Raw genomic sequence first — 14207 nt, 5'->3', positions numbered from 1 at the left:
AGCTTAGAATAAGATACATTTATTCTTTCACAGTTCTAAGAGGCTATAAATCTAGAATCAACAATGTTGAGAGAGAACAATGTTCTCTCTGTAAACCTAGGGGAGAATTGGTTCCATGACTTTCTCTAAGCTTCTGTTGTCAGCAATCCTTGGCATTTTTTGGCTTGCTGACTCCAGTCTTCTTCCCTCAACCCATGGTGATCTCTATCTCTTTGCCTTGTCTTCATGTGGCATTCTCCATATGTCTCTCTTTGTGTCTCATTTTATAAGGACACCATTCATGTTGGATTAAGCTTCCCTCCTCCCATATAGCATCACTATATCTGGAAAGACTCCATTTCCAAATAAATTCACACTAACAGGTGCAAGGGTAGGACTTCAATATATTTGTTGGGGGACACAGTTCAACCCACAAGAGATGTTATATAGACTTGTTTGCTTGATTCCCGCAACTTGGCATTGGGGACTGTTGGTGTGAATCAAAGCCCCTTCCCAGTTTCTCTATTTCTCATCATATATGCTGTGTCCTCCAAAATATACAGTATGAAGTTTGAGTCTAAAACAGTGTTACTTAGTCTGTCCCTATCAGGGCTGCAGCTACTGGAAATACCTTTTTATGTTTTTCCCTTTTCTCTATTTGCCATTACCAGTATTTCTCTTCTTTGACATCCTCGGAGCATTTTAGTGAGAGATTGGGGAGAAGCACAATGGGCTCTGCAAGTCAGTCTCCTGTTAATCTGGTCTCCATGGTTTTTGTTTGTTTGTTTGTTTGTTTTTTAATGTTTCAGTTCTTCCTATGCATTGTCCCAGCTCCCTGAAAAGACATTCTTACTTACCTGCCTTCCAGACCTAGTCCTTCAAAGTTCCTCTCTTTTGTGAAATTTTCTTAGACAAAAGAGGGCGGATTGTCAGCCAGTGTGCATCAGTTCAGCTATTCTGACTTTATAAAGATTATTTTTAAAATCTCCCTTTCCTGACTGTACAGTATCCTTTCAATACCTTCTGTTGCTCAAACACAGTGTATACTGTTTAATGATTTAAACTTGGTATTTACACCAATTGCTTGAAATAATTGTCTAAAGATGTGAATCCTTTACTGAACTATGTTTTTTGGGGGGTTGCTTTTTGTTTACTGTTTCCTCTAAAGTCAGTCCATACCCTTGGTTTGCACTAGGAGCTCATGAGGTGTTTTCTGAATGGGATTGAATACTGACATGAGTACACAAGAGCCAGTTGCTTTAAGAGAATCTTAAACTAAATCATACTTTCTTGGGGGGCCTTCCTTAAATTAAAATCTCTAGCAAAATCAAGAGAAGCCAGTGCAGTAGAGTGGTTGCAACTTAACTCATCTTCCTGAAAAGTTTTTTTTCCCACCTGCCCAAAGATATACAATAACTATTTATTTATTTATCTATTTCTGTCATCACCAACTCTGATTAACAAAAGACAAATTCAGTGATGTCCAGCATGACATTATTTTAATTATTCCACCACATGGCTCAGAGGCAGAGATTTTCAATGAGGTAGTGAGATTTTTTTAAAAAGGGGAACAATGATAATAATATTAATAATGTTATTGATAATTATAGTAGCTAATAACCATTAGTCCTATATCCTTTATATATTTTATTTCATTTATTTATCAGCTCTGTTGAGTAGGAGGAATTCTTATTTGGATAGTACAGATGAAATTTAAAAGTTTACAAAGTTTAATGTACTTGCCCAAGGTCACATAGCTAGTAAGGTATTATGTGGATTACAGTTATAGGACTCTTCTTATAATGACTGTTGTCCTCAATTAATCAATGATGCTTTTAACTGTTAACATTTGTCCAAATAACCTTCTTAAGGGATGAATTTAAAATTCTTACCTAACTATGTAACATTCTTTTCTGGAAAGCTGTTGCTCAGACTTGAATTTCTTATCCTCCAATCTGAACATTCAGATAATGATGCAATAAAATCTCTTAAGGAATACTCATCAAGATTGTTATATGCTAAGAGAGGGAATAAGATATATTTTCATACTTTTGACTTCTAGAAAGTGTTTTCCTCCTTGTTGAGGCATAGAAAAGCTCTGAAATTGCATCATATGAGCAGGGTAATCTGCAATTATTTACAGAGTCATCCCATACTATCTCATGTTATCACTTCTGTGGAAAGACAGAATAAGAAAACACCCAAGCTTTCATGAATATTTTAAAACCCATACTCACTGCAGGAGGGAGAAAAGAAGTTTTAGATAATTGCCAATTCCATTTCAGTTAGTTGTATTCCAAGTAAATGTTCTGTCCCAACATGGCTTACATCTTATCTTTTGAAAGAGTGGAAGCTAATGCTTTTTCATGTTCAAGTGTTTGTTTTGTTCCCATAGGAGAAGAGAGAGAAGCAAAGAAAACAGGGCTGAGTATCTGCCACAGTATCTTCCATGTTCTCAGCTGTAGGAGGGGGGGATTTTGAGGAAACTATTTGGCATTTATAACAAGTACTTCCCAAGGCAGCTGCTGAATGGAGCAGAGTATTTTGCTAAATGATTTTCCTCTCTGACCTTTATTACTAATGAATCTTCTTAAAGAAGTATTTAAAGAGTAAAAAGAAAGGTTGTTTTTATTAATCTCTTTTCTTTTTGCCCACAGAACCCAAAGAAATGGTGTTACCTAGCAAGAGATCTGCTGTTTTTTATGAAGATTCAGATCAAGGTAATGCTTTTTCTGAACTGATAAGTTTTTTAGTCTGTTGAACTCTGATACATTAAACCAGTTGACTTTTTTGATCACTGATCACTGGTTTTAGCTACTGTATAACCCTCCAAAAAATAAAATCATTATCTGAAAAGTAGAGGGAATGATTTATGATGATCATCCTATCTATGAAGTGAAGAGTAAATTTTAATATATATAGCTTATCAAACGTTATAGATAATGGTTAACTTTATTATACTTTTATTTCATTTATGTTAATATGTGAATAGGATCTTGATGAGAAGATTGCATTCTCTTTGGAAATAGCCCCAATTAGTGTATCATATTTACAAATGATAGACAATAAGACAATTAGATTCTAAATCAGGTTACAGTGATGAGATTTTCCTTTCATTTAAGCATTAGTCAGATGGCTTTACCTTTTATTTTTTGAATATGTGAAAATTTCAGTACAAATTCCTAGAAAACTTCATCAAGCTTTTATAAAGGCACCCTCATGCAAAACATATATTTTCTTTGGAAGATTGAATTATATCATACAGTTGCTGAATAGCATGTCTGATTATACTTAACAGATTGCCTATTTAGTTGCTAAATTTTCAAATTGCTATGTGATTTATTTACATATGTTGGCCTAAGAATATGAACACTCATGCAAATATTTTAATGACATGTATATGTAAATGAAGTGTGGTTATAGATGCAGATAAATAATGTGTGTATGTTTTATGGATAAAACTGTTATCTCAAAATAGTTTTTTATAGAAGTGTTTCTAAAGCTTACTTAAAATTGTGATGGGAACTGGACGCATCTCGCAATACTTTCTATTCATACAGCTGTGAAGATAGGGTATTACTGTATGTATGTGAACACAAATAATAGAATTATTGAAATGTACATTAGGCTGCATAGTAATTGGAATTAATTGAGTTTTATTTTTGACAAATCATTGAATTCCTAAAAACAAATGAGTGCTGAAATAAAGGTAGCATTTAAATTTAATAGACATTAGCAGAAAAGTTGCTTCTGAACTTTAATTTGCAGTTGAATAAAAATTTAGGCTGAATTGCAAATTGGGGTGTTTCTACTTATTTCTGACTTCCAGTTAGTTCTTCAAAAGATGTATAAACCCCTTAGGGAAGCAGCTTTTCTCCCCTAAAGGGGATTTTGAATTGTGGGCCCTCTATTCAAGTTTTATCTATACTAAAATGTTAATTCAAACTACAAAATATCTTAAAAATGGTTAATGACATCAATTGAGGGTTGCCTTTTGCATATATTTACTGTATAAAACCAGATTTTATACAGTAGCTAAAGCCAAAATTTGCAATTTTGCAAATTGCATTGAACTATTAACTGTGATTCACCAAAGAGAGACATAATGAGAACTACCTGGACCATATGTGCAAGAGGGTGAAGCTGAGCTATATGATATAGGCATAGGGAGATAAGTGGTGGTAAAGTGTTTATTGAGGGTAAATTGATGAATGACCCAGTAAAGAGAGGGGAAAGAAAAAAAGACCGAATGAGATGAAACCAATAATGAGGGTCAAGGATCTATGAGCTTTAGAATGAAAATAAAGGATAAAGAGAGCACGGACTGATGAAGTCCCAGAACCTAAGTCAGGTTCGGTGGGGTGAGGAGGTTTGGAGCCGACGACTAAAGAAAGAATTCCTAAGACGTCATTGGTGCAAAATGGTGGTTTATTAAAGCACGGGGACAGGACCCGTGGGCAGGAAGAGCTGCTGCTGCGGGTTGTGAGGGTGGGCATGTTATATACCCCACGGTTGGGGGAGGTGGTGAAGGGATGGGAGGTTTCAACAGAGTTCTCACATGTTAGGGAGGGCCTACAAGGTGCCGGGGGGGGGGGGGAGTCTTTGCCCTTATGGCCTGATCAATTGTCGTCTTTAGGTCAGGCATTAACATCAAGATAATTGGGAGATTCTTGGTGGGGCATTATGATCCGGCCATCATTTACATTCCTTTCTACCCCAATCTCCTCCAGTTTATGGTGGGAGGGGGACATTAGGGCTTCAGGAACCAAGTTATTTGCCTCTGGAAATTTGTGCTATTGATAAGGTAACCTCCCTGTTTAGGTCTCTAGGACATCTTGTAGAGCAAGGGAGATTCCTGTTCTGCAGGATTGCGATCCCTGCAAGTTAACCATTTATCGTTTTATGGCAGTCATGGGTGCCTGAGGAATGCCACACATATGGAGGGGAGCAGGTGAAGAGGGGGTGCAAGGCGCCAGCTTTTGCTGTGTCCTCAGCCAGCCTCCTGCTCCCTCATCAGGACTATCCAGGATGCATCTGATCAATTGTGGTATTTTGTGTGGTATTTTTCTTTTTTTAGAGGTCTGTATATGCTAATACTCAATTTTACTAACCTTTTATTTTATGTATGTAAGAGATGGATAAACTTATTTTGAGCTGAATGTAGTAAAAGAAAGAAAGGTAGAAGGAGGGATATTTCCATTAACATGGTAGAGTTTTCAGAATTGTGTACACATAGTAACAAAACCCACTTCTCCTCAACATGAAAATAAAGAAACAGTTCTGTATACTCTAGAGCCCAAGTACTTTGGTCTGACAGAATTCTCAAAGAGCTCAAAGAGCTTATGCTTTAGCATGTATGTGTTTATATGCAGGTTGGGAGTGGAATGTGGAAGAGTATTTGGGGTGGAGAAAATGGTGTTCACATCATCATCTCTCTAAGTTAGACCTTTCAATTCATTGAAATAGGGGTGTCTGCCATCTTATAAAAAATCCCTATTAATACAAGAGAGTGCTAATTATTGATGCTCAATATTTATTATCTCAGATGGAATATAGACACTTAAATTTCAATCTTTAATGTGCTGTTGAGTTTGTTTTACTGGTGTCTTATTGAGAATTTTTGTATCCATGTTCATAAGGGATATTGGTCTGTAGTTCTCTTTTTTTTTGGAGTCTCTTTTTTTAAGATTTTATTTATTCGACAGAGAGATAGAGAGAGAGCACAAATAGACAGAGAGACAGGCAGAGGGAGAGGGAGTAACAGGCTTTCTGCTGAGCAGGAAGCCTGATACAGGGCTCCATCCCAGGACTCTGGGACCATGACCAGAGCTGACGGCAGATGCTCAACTGACTGAGCCACCCAGGCACCCCTTTAGTGGAGTCTTTATCTGGTTTTGTTATCAAGGTAATGCTGGCCTCCTAGTAAGAATACAGAAGTTTAAGACACAGTAGTGAAGGTGTTATTTTTAGACAAATTGGACCATTCAGTTTTCCCAGTTGAAAACTAACACACTTTTGTGTAAGATTAACTATGACAATGGAGCTTAGGGATCAAGCTGTTTGAATAGCGTGCACTTTTGCATGGGAAGATACTTAAAAGTTCTGCATTTGACTCTTTTACAGGGAGTGATTTAGTCACAGTATTCTGAATTTTGTCATTCAAAGAGAGAAGCAACTTCAACTAGTCAGGTCAAAATATCCTTCTATACATCCATAGAAAGATTATGTACAAACATAGAGGCTGTTTTTACATATGTTTTATATGTCCTGGAAATAGAATTTCATTAAGAATATTTCATGTCTGTAATTTATTTTTATTATGTAAGAATATCAAGTTTTTTTCCTCACATATATTTAACTGTAGGTAACTGTAATGAGATATTAAGGATTTGGCATTTTTTTTTTGATGTACACTAGGTTAAGATCTAAACTTAGTACAAATGGTTTTAAGAATTGAAAATAAACTGTATCATAAGGTTAGTGTATGTTGCTTAAGTTCAAGAACGCTAATAAATAAACTGTAAATAAATTGTTTAGTTATGTGTTTCACTGTAGTTTATTATACAGGCTGTAGGAGATGCAGATGTTAAACCTCTGTTGAGGTTTAAAAGTGTGAAAATCTTGTGATATTTTAAGAGCTTACTGCATTACTTATATTTTTTATTATTTATTACATACCTACCCTAAAGTAACAGTGGAAAGTAAATCATCAAAACTTGCGGGTTGATTAGTAAGTTAATGGCTGTGAATTTAAAGGAGAAGTAGAAATATGTCTATGGCATGTGATAAGAGGTGTGATAATAGTCACATTGCCTGAATTAGGTGCTGTGTGTGATACATATAATGCTATGCAGGAATATAGATGTAGCATCAGGCAAAATATGCTCCCAAAGAGTGCTTAAAGTGCAAGTCAGAGAAGAGATCACAGAGCATTTTCTTACAGAAGTGATTAAAAAGTAATTCTTAAAAAAGACGATTTACGTGACAAAGAGCTATTATGATAGCTTTAGATAATTTTTTTGGCTTCTGTGGTTTTTGTCATTTGAAAAGTTCTTGTTATGTTTTATTCCTCTGAGGAATAGAATCTGTGGGGTACTCCATCTTTTAAAAACCTGTTTAAAAACTCCCAACACTATAAGGCATGTTACTGTCTAAAATCAAGTCCTGCAAATAATATTCAAGCTCTTCCATCAATCCCCTGCCTGCATTTCTTCCTTTGTCTCTCTCTTACTATCCCTCTTATCCTAAACATTCTTGTCTTTCTTTAAGCTGAATACTCCACCCTGAATGCCCAATCTTTCTCCCTTATTCCTAAGCCTACATAACCTTAAAACTTCTCTTTAAGACCTTCTGAATTCCTCCTAACACTACAACTATTTCTTTCCCTTAACCCATATTCTCTTGGTAAAGTCATCTAGATGCTGCACTGTCACTGATTTGCATGGATTGCTACTATTAGTTCTTATGTATAAAGGTGTGTATATGTGCATGTGTACAAGTATCATTTTATTATATATAGGTACAGACACAGACATGGGATTTCTTTCCTTTAATATGAATGTAAAGAAGATTCTTTTGCCATCCATTTTTATGCCCACTTTGAGTGAAGCACACAAACTTTGAATGAGTGAACTCCTTGTATCACCATGATTTCCACTAAAGTAATATTTAAAGGCTAAAAGAGTGCTTTGTACTATGAGAGTTATAATTTAGCTATGTTAAATTAGCTATGTGTTATTTTATTAGCTATGTTATTAGCTATGTATTAAATTAGCTATGTATTATTTAAGATTGCCTTGAGAACCTACTGTCCTCTTATCACATCTTTTCAATGAGAATAAAATCTAAATTCAAATACATTAACTTATAAAGAAAACAATTTTTCACTATTGAAACATTCTCTTCACCAAGGAAAGATTGCCCAATTCTATCACCCATTAGCTTTTGCCACTATGCACACATGTCGTGGAAGAAAATTCTAACCTGAGCCACACAGCTAAGGCACTTGCCCACAAGCAAAACCCTGCCTTATAAAGACAATACCTATAGCGTATCTCACATTAGAACCAATAGCAAAAAAAGTTGTATTGTAATTTGCCCCCTCATTCATTTATGTATTCATTCATTAAATCAGTGTTTACCTACTATATTCATCAGTGTTCTAGTTTGGAGTGGGGATACATGCAAAACTTGAGAGTCTCTTGGTCTACTCACATACACATATGCACACCTTACATACATATATACATACATACATACATACACACATATAGAGACTACAAAACAAATCTCTTTACATGCTTATAGAAGCATGCTCTATGCACCTTATTATTTTTTCCAAGTTCAGTTTTTTTCTGTGTTTTTTTTTTTTTTATACATCATTATTCATGTTGATGCTTGGAAGCCATTAAAGCTGTCCCTGAAAGCTATTTTTAAGTTTGCAATAATTGTTGAACCTCATGACTAAGAAGTTTGTGGCCATTTTGAATGTGTGTGTATGTTTGCATATATGCAGTCTGAAATAAAATATTCTCTGCTTCACAGTATTTTCTTTAGGCTAGGATCCTAAAAGTACCTAAATACTAGGTGTGGAAAGGGCGATTGTTATTTAGAAAGTGGAGATGAAATTAATGACTGTTGGGGTTGGAGCAGGGCTTTTGGGAGTCAGGGCTGTCTGGGAATTGGTACTTCCCAGTAGAGAACTAAGAACTTTGAGGGAATTGGTTCCTTTAAGGCTTTAGCATGTGCGTTAGTTTTCATTTCTTTGGTTTTGTGGTGCTAACATTACTTTAGAAGGGGAACAATTCATTGCAAACAGAGTATTGTGGGCAGAGGCAAATAATTTATGACATGGGATGTCCACTAGACTTTGCAAGTGCATTTTTATGTACGTTTGTCCCTTTCTCTCTCTAGTTATATATTTTTAATGCATTTGGCATTTAAAAAATTATGCCACTAGATGTCAGCAGCAACCTCCCAGGGTTCCTGTGGCCTTAATTCTTAATGACAACAACAAATTGGTACTCTATTAGAACATCTTATCTGAGAATAGTAAGTACCTATTCTGAAAATTTAAGAGGCAGTTTTTGAGTTATGAGGAGGATTACAAACATAAAATATCTTGAAATTATTTTTTAAACGGTTTCTGTTGACATGTAACCAGTTCCTTTTACTTCCAACGTTCTCTCTACCAATGAGATGACATGAAGAACAATGTGTGCAGCTGAGTAGTTTGTCAGACATTGTATTTGATGCCAGATCTCTAAACTTCTGCTTCAATGTTTTATGATTCATTTATGCCATGATTGCATGAGTATTTGTGCTTGGGTTTATTTATTCTGTTTTTGCAGAAGCATTTTGGTACTACAGCTCATCAGGTTGTGTGGTATTAATTTTTCAGCATCCACATCTGTGTGCTGTTTATTTAGTCATGTCTAAACTTTCTTGGATCTGTGTTCTGTTGTTATAAGACACTCAGAACACTTTGATAGATGCCAAAGATTCTGATAGATGTTTGCTCACCAGTAGACAAGGAAAACAACCTAGAAAAAAAATATATATATGTTTTCCATGAATTATAATACATAAATTGTTTACTTCTTGAAACACCAGGTAAGATGACCTCAAATGTTTTTTTTTTCCAGAAATTAATAAGACAATTGTAGTGCTGGCCAATGTTCAATAGATCCTAACATCATTTTAAATAATGCGGTTAATATCTGGTCAAATCAGATTCACATTAGCAGAATGATTCAAACTAATCTGCTGGATTTTAGTCATGAATTAGAACTCAGGTGATGAGTTGATCAAGTATCAAATGATTTTTAAATAACCTTGAAAAGGTTACCTTCAGGCCATTGCAGATGCTCAAATACCTCAACCTGATCATCAAGGGCCACTTTTCTGTAGCTGCATCATAAACATTCCCAACCTCATTTCCACCTGATTCTTCACCCAGATGTTGTCTCATAACCCATACACGAGGAATGATCCAGCCTGTGTATGATTTACTTATTTCTACCTTGATAAATTTTCATTTACCATTACCTTCTCTCCTCTCTCCTAACTTCTTATTCTTCATTTCAGAGACAGAAGAGGGTAACAGAGACACTTGTGGGAACCAGATGATCTATATTCAAATCGCCTGTTGGTGATTTATTAGCTTACTGCTACTAGACCGAATGCAAGCTCTTTAACCCACAGAGTCTCATATTGGTTTCCTGTACAAAACCATGAAAAAAGTACTTAAATAATTGAGTTAATGCTAGTATCAACTTACAACATTACTTTTACAATAGCTATTGGAATATAGTAAGTGCTTAATATACATTAAATATTAATTTTGTCACATTAATCTGAAAATTTGCTTTCACAAAATTTAGTCTCAAACTGATTATTCTTCACACAGTCATTATTAATCTTACTGGTGTGTGGATATAGCTGTACCTGTTATCCTACCTGTACTTTCATATTTGGTGACCTACACATCTTATTCTCTTGGTACTCATAATCAGTAAATAGGATAATAAGACTTACATAACCATACCTAGGGTTATTGCAAAGACAAAATTAGAAAATAAAGGTAACAATGAAATTGGCGATGATTACTGCTTATCCTGCTTTTGTTACATTGTGGAACAGAACTAGGAGCTTTATTTACATTGAACCATCACTTAGCATACATGTATGTTGTGGGTGATGAACAGGGAGGCAGCAATTCACGTTAAGACCTATAGAGAAAAGAAATAGCAGAATACATGAGTACAAAAGTCAAAGAGAAATGGAAATACCGAATTGGGTTCACAAGAGAATTTACAAGTTAAAGTGGAGTCTGTAAACTGCCACGGAGTTCTGTTGAAGTTCTGTAACTGGGTGTGTGACTTACCTAAGAGAGAGAGAGTGAGAAGGGTGACTATGAAAGAACAGCCCCTCCCCCCAGTACAAGTACTCACACTGACAGATGAAGCTCAGAGGCATGTGGGTCAGTATTTGTAAAGGTAATATATAGATATACTTTCTTGGAGCGAATGCATTTATTCTTTTAAAGTTTACTATTGAAAATTGTGTCAGACATAATTATTGTGTTTAAAAAATGTTAGGAGAGATAAAATTACTCTTGTCCTAATTTTTAGAAAAGTATAAATATTGCTAACAACAGCAATTAATCATATAAAAAATGTTAACATCCATTTTGCAAGGAAGAAGCTTGCTATTTGATCTAATTGATGATATGATAGCTGGGCATATATCAGATATTAGAAATTTACACAGAATGTGTGAAGGACATTGGAGATCATCTACTTTTACTTCACTGACAGTAAGTGATGTGCTTCCCATTATGATATGCTTACTTTTTCTTTTAAATTTATTAAATTGCTAAAAATTTAATAGATCAATATTCTGTCCTTATTAGACCTCGTGCAGCATGTGGTAGATACCTCATTTTTAATTTTTTTTTTTTTTTTAGAGTTTAGTTTGGGAAACTTTTTCTTCTTTAGGAAACTACCACACTCAAATTCTGTGTGGTACTGGCAGGTTATGGATAATAATAATAGCAAATATTTATTGACTACTTTTTTGAGGTCAGACACTGTTTTAAACAGAATACTAAGATTTAGGGACTAATGGTATCACTGTTGCATATTTGTCATAATAAAACTGTGGAACTCACACACAAGGAGCAGAACTCATGGGAACGGACTCCAGATTGGGTGATCTTAGCTGGGTTTGCTCATGTATCCTCAGACAGCTGAAGTCAGCTGTGGGTTGGTTTTACTAATCTTGGCTGAGCTGTCCTATGTGTTTCTGACTTTGGCTGGGAGAACGAGGCTGACTCAGCTTGCTCTACTTGATCATTCGTTCCTCAACAGTCCAAACTGAGCTTTTTCTCCTGGTAGTATCAGGGTTCTGAGAGACAAATTGCAAAATACGTAAGAGATTTTTAGGTCTATGCTTAGAACTGGCACAAAGTTATATCAACCACCTTCTATTGGACAAATCTAAATCTCCAGCTTAGTGTGGAATCCAAGGATAGGAAAATAGACTTCACCATTGGATGAAAGAGGCCACAGAATCACATTGCAGTTGTTTGCATACAGAAAAGGGGAAAACTGGAGTAAGTTTTGCCATCAATCTATCAGAATCTGCTTTTTACCTGTGAGAAAATGGCAGTTCAGTGAGATTAAATTACTTGCTTCTAGGTAAAATTTACCTGGCTTAAAATTCAGCTTCATTTTCCAGATCCCAGGATTGGACAAGGGGTGGGCATGGGACCTGAACAAATTAATCACAGTCCTTCTGTGAGACTTGGTATACAAGAAAAATACTTCCTTTAGGTTCAAAAACTGTCAGAATGTTGACTTAGCATCACCAGTAATCTTTAGTTCTGCTATTTGGAGAAGACACTGAGATAGCAGAAAAAAAGAGAGACAGAGAGACAGAGACAAGAGACAAAAGAGGCAAGAAACAGAATGATTAGCATGTAGGAGAAAGATGAAATTATGTAATTTGGGCCACTAGATGCAGCCATACTTGAAACGTTAAGCTAACTAGTTCCTTAAAACAGTAAGTTTCTATTTTGTTGTTAATCTAGTTTGACTAAGGCCTCTATTACTTGAAGCCTAAACTATTTTATTAAAAAATGATGGATTATTTTGCAAAAAAATGGCTACAGCAATATATCTAGTCTTAGGAGCATTTCCTGTGTACCTCCTCGGCACCCCTTATCAAAAGGTGAAGACTCTTTCCACCTGATTGAGTTTGTGTCTTCTCTGATGATCAGAGTCCTACAGAAGCAATGCTATGGGACATCTAGAGCTAGGCCATAAAGAGGGTACAAAACTCTTTCTGGACACTTGTATTTGGAATCCAGTTACCACATTGTGCTAAAAGCCCAGACCTCATGGTGTAGCCATTTTTAAAGTGTTCTGGCTGATGGTTCAACAGTCAGTAGTCACCATTATCTCCAGCCCTGTGTGGGGACAATCCTTCACATGATTCCAGCTCCCAGCCTTCGGACAATTCGGGCAATGCTAACTGGAACAGAGATGCACTATCTTCCCATGGGCCCCACCCAAGTTGCAGATTCATGAATAAAAATATGTTATTTGTTTAAACCACTAAATTGTGGGGTAATTTGTTAGACAATCACATATAGTTACACTCTTATCCTGTAACTTTTTTTAGGATTCTCTTTTATTTCTTTTCTTTTTCTCTTTTCATTGAGGTATAATTGACCTAAAACATTACATTAATTTCAAGTAGTGATGATTTTTTTTTTTTTTTAAGAGTGAGCATGAGTGGGGACAGGACAGAGGGAGAGGTAGAAAGAGAATCTTAAGCAGGCTCTGTCATGGAGCCTGACATGGGGTTTTATCTCACAAACCTGAGATCGTGATCTGAGCTGAAATCAAGAGTCAGACATTTCACTGACTAAGCCATTCAGATGCCCCATGACTTGATATTTTTATGTATTGGTAAATGATCAACACGAGTCTAATTAATATCTGTCACAAACACATAATAATAGAGTGTGTGTGTGTGTGTGTGTGTGATGAGAACTTTGAAGATTTACTCTTTAGCAACTTCCAAGTATGCAGTACAGTATTATTAACTATAGTCACCGTGCTGTATATTATGTTCTCATGATTTATTTATTTCATGCCTGGAAGTTTGTACCTTTTGATCCCCTTTACCCACCCACCCCCAACTCCTGCCTCTTGCAGCCACCAATTTGTTCTCTGTATCTATGAGCTCATTTTTTTTTAAGATTCTAAATATAAGTAAGATCATATAATATTTGTTTTTCTCTCTCTGACTTATTGCATTTAGCTAATGCCTTCAAAGTCCATCTAGATTGTGCAAATAACAAGAGTTCATTCTTTTTTTTAAAGGGTGAAGAATATTCCAATGTGTATAAATATGCCACAATTTTTATCTGTTCATCTGTTAATGGAAATTTAAGTTGTTTCTATGTCTTGGCTATTGCAAATAATGTTGCAATGAACATGGATGTGCATATATTTTTCTGAGGATTCTCTTGTCTTACTAAGACACATGTCAAACTCTCCTTCTACCAATGACTGCCATTCCACTTTTACCCATGACTTTCTTTAAACTCATTCTGATTTTTTATTTAAACTCACTCTGATTTTCCAAGTAGACACAGACAATTTTTATTGACTCTTGCCATTGGCTTTGTGGTGTAACTTTGCTTGGAAGGAAATGAC

At 35.6% G+C, this 14207-nt stretch overlaps 1 protein-coding gene across 2 annotated transcripts in view; it reads left to right on the top strand.

Moving 5' to 3' along the window:
- INPP4B (inositol polyphosphate-4-phosphatase type II B) overlaps window positions 1-14207 on the top strand; it is an 830315-nt gene that overhangs the window by 154142 nt on the left and 661966 nt on the right. For both annotated transcript variants that reach the window (XM_004768441.3, XM_004768440.3), the window contains exon 2: window positions 2637-2699. The gene's annotated coding sequence lies outside the window, so the exon portion shown is untranslated. The remainder of the gene's footprint in view (window positions 1-2636; window positions 2700-14207) is intronic.

This window comes from Mustela putorius, unplaced genomic scaffold (assembly GCF_011764305.1).
Source record: "Mustela putorius furo isolate JIRA1106 unplaced genomic scaffold, ASM1176430v1.1 tig00000083_pilon_pilon_pilon, whole genome shotgun sequence".
Classification (NCBI taxonomy): Eukaryota; Metazoa; Chordata; class Mammalia; order Carnivora; family Mustelidae; genus Mustela; species Mustela putorius.
This window is presented reverse-complemented; position numbering and strand designations above follow the sequence as displayed.